The 3,234-nt window shown below is 47.4% G+C and overlaps 1 pseudogene; it reads right to left on the bottom strand.

The window, feature by feature from the left end:
* Positions 1 to 887: 887 nt before the first annotated feature.
* LOC142803076 (uncharacterized) lies at positions 888 to 2,489 on the bottom strand (annotated as a pseudogene).
* Between the last annotated feature and the right edge of the window lie 745 nt (positions 2,490 to 3,234).

The following is a 3,234-nucleotide window of genomic DNA, read 5'->3' as shown; positions in this document are numbered from 1 at the left end:
CGGCGAAATCTACCTGCCATACGAGATAAGCACGGGCAATTGAACCCATATATATCACAAAAAACACAACAGCTTCACTCAAGAGTAAGGTTACAAGAAGCGCTAAACGAGTCCATTTGCGTTTATCTTGGTCTAACTGTGCTCCAGGACGGCGCACAAAGGAAGAAGTGCGTTAAACAAGCACCTCATTTCGATTACTCGGCACCGTCTATGTCTGACTAGTGTTTATGTGCCACCGTGCCGTGAAGCTTAACCAAGATGAGCGTTCAAATGAGCCTCTCGCTTCGACCAAGAAATGCATCTTATAGCGCCCTAAAGGTTAGAAAAAAAGATATCTCGACGCGGTCAACAAGTGCTGTGCTTCATGCCAATCGATTGACGATGTCGGCCGAAGCAGCGATCCCGAAATGAATTTTTAGCACACTGCTACAGTTATCCCCATCCCCTCATATCTTTAAAATGGTGATTTTATTCTGCAGTAACGCATCATACAATGAAGACTGTCTTCTGTATTGATTGATCTGCAAGCTAAACTGATAGTACCCCTGCGCAGCACAAAATCATTGCAAATCATTTTATTGCGATAAAAAAGCTTTCTTACCGTTCGTGGCTTTCGTAGCTTGTCATCGTCACATTTACTGTTTGCCAAAACAAAAAAACAACTTCTAAACCACTGAAATTGCACGCAGAGGTGCTTTTTTTAATGGAGCGGCACGAAAATGTGCGCGGGCCGCTGCTAACCCACGTGTTGCGTCGAACCGGAAGCCGTCGTATTTGACAGCTCCCTGTGATTGCCCATATTACTGGTCACCTATTCCGTAGAGTGTTCATATCGGTGTGCAGCAGATGTTGAATGTGCCGTCTGCCCTTTGAGGAAGCTGCACTTGTTATGCCGCTACCCACGCTCGTTGGACTAGAGCTCTTTGAGCCTCTAGCCCTGAGCAATAAGTAGGCCCGCCTACCAAACCTCTCTAGTGGGGAAAGGGGAAGGGGAAAGGGAACAATTCATTTGACATGCCCACACCATGTGAAAGTTATCAGAGACTTCCCCACAATGAGGGCACCGCCTATCGACTTTCGGGTCAAAATGTTTTACTACTACAGGACATAACAAGGTGTTGGTCTGCAGGCACCTTAGGGTTCGTTCATCGGCCTTACTCAGGCCTTTAGCAGGCATCGAGAAAAGGCGATGTTGTTCGCAATAGTAAACCAGAATTTCTCTGAATCGTAGAAGCGGTTGGCTATTCTCTGAGCCGGAAAAGCCTGGGAGAGGTGCCCGGTGGTGTAGCGCGCGGGCGGCAGCATCCGCAGCCTTGTTACTCCAAGGCCCTGGTGGCTCGGAGTCCAAACAATGTGTTTTGGTAAGGGGTTTCAATTCCTGACGGCTCGTTTCAAAATATCGTATGCTAAATGTGATACCTCGCCAACCAGATTATTTTTACACGCTGTAGGCATGAACCTGCAATGATTATTCTAGAGTACATGTGCGAGGCGGCTAGTGCTATTGCTGCCTTCTCAGCGCGCGTGGAGTTGGAAACCCGATAGGAGAGCCCGTTAACGCGTGTCTTTTGGTGAACTACGGTGGCCATGTAGAATCCAGTGGGCGATGGCCCTGCCAAGTTAACGTGGTATACACCTGGCTTAGATCCGTATTGGTGCTCGAGGGCCACAGTGCGCGTCCTTCGTCTGCCTTCGTGTGTCTGCGAGTGCATGTTTCAAAAAAGGGGAAGAACCCAGAGCTTGTGGCGACACAGCTCAGGAAGTCTGCATTTCTCCTCTGGAATGCAGTCATGTTTTATGTGCAGGCGGCCTAACAAGCGGCGCCCAGATACCGTCCGCGAAAGTCGCGTATATTGGTTCACGAGGTGCGCCTCCTTTTAGTTCCTGATAAGAGTTTAGGTTTAGCACCCCCAGAGCCGACAACTTGGCATTAGAGGTGGTTACCAAAAAGTATAAAGCTCGCCTTGTAGCCTTCCTAATGATGTCGTAGATGCGCTGGTCGAGTTGATTCGTAGTGTGAAGATAGGGTACGGAGTAGAGGATTCAGCTGAGTAGAAAGGCATGGACGAGTCGAAGCGCATTTCTGCCCCTCAACCCGCCGCGTTTCTTGGAAGTGCGGTGGATCATACGTGCGACGTGTTTGCCTATGCGTTTCAGTTTGGTAATGGTAGAGTCCGGTCTGAGTCTGTTATGAATAAACAGGCACAAGATCCTGATCTCCTCGACTTCTCTGACAGGAGCTCCCATCAAAAAGATATGTAAATTTGCGTCGTCTTTGGAGTTAGCTCTGACGAGCAGAAGCTCTGATTTCACTGGAACGCATTGGAAACCACAACCGAAAGCATAGCTATCGACTACAGAGACGGCCTCTGAAAGCGGTCCTTCATTTCTCCTCGGTTACCTTCAGTAGTCTCAATTGTTATATCACCCGCGTAGAGTGCGTGATGAATTCCTTCTACCCAGGCCAATTGATATGGAAGCTGCGTCATGGCAATGTTGAAGAAGAGTGGTGACAACACCGCTCCTTAGTACCCCTTCTGCTAACAGTTTATGGGCCGCATTCACCATCCTCAATTTTAATGAAGGCTTGACGCTTCGAGAGGAAGTCTCTTACGTAGGCAAATGTCTTGTCACCGCAATCTGAAGAGCTCAGATTTGCCAGAATGCTACCGTGACGAATGTTATCAAAGGCGCCTTTAAGATTGAGAGCAAGAATGGCCTTGTCGTTGTGTCGCACGCCAGTGGGTTCCATTATGTCACGCTGCAACTGCAGCAGGACATCCTGAGCAGACATATGTGGGCGAAACCCAAACATAGTGTCTGCTAAGAGCCCGTCAGCTTTCATGTATGAAGAGAGGTGATCCCGACTCATTTTCTCTATACTTTTACCCACACATGAAGTTAGTGAGATAGGCCTCAGGTCGTCGGTATTCACCTGGTCTTGCCTGGTTTAGGAATGAAAGTGACTAAGGAGGTTTTCCGGTCAATAGGAAGTGGATGTCCATCCAAAGTCTCATTTATGTATTCTAGCATGTGAAGATAGCTAACTTCATGTGCACAGATAACATCTCGCCTTTGCTTTTACTGTCAAGAGCCGCAAAAACATCATTTTTACTTACTTGCTGACGTTTCACAAGTCATATGAAAAAAACATTTAGAAAATAAATTCACAAAGATTGCCATTATTATTTCCGACACTATCCTTTTTCCTACGGCTTCTTCTTTAGGACAGAG

This window comes from Rhipicephalus microplus, chromosome 3, assembly GCF_043290135.1.
Source record: "Rhipicephalus microplus isolate Deutch F79 chromosome 3, USDA_Rmic, whole genome shotgun sequence".
Classification (NCBI taxonomy): domain Eukaryota; kingdom Metazoa; phylum Arthropoda; class Arachnida; order Ixodida; family Ixodidae; genus Rhipicephalus; species Rhipicephalus microplus.
Note: the sequence above shows the minus strand (reverse complement) of the source record. Positions and strands in the feature narration are given on the sequence as shown.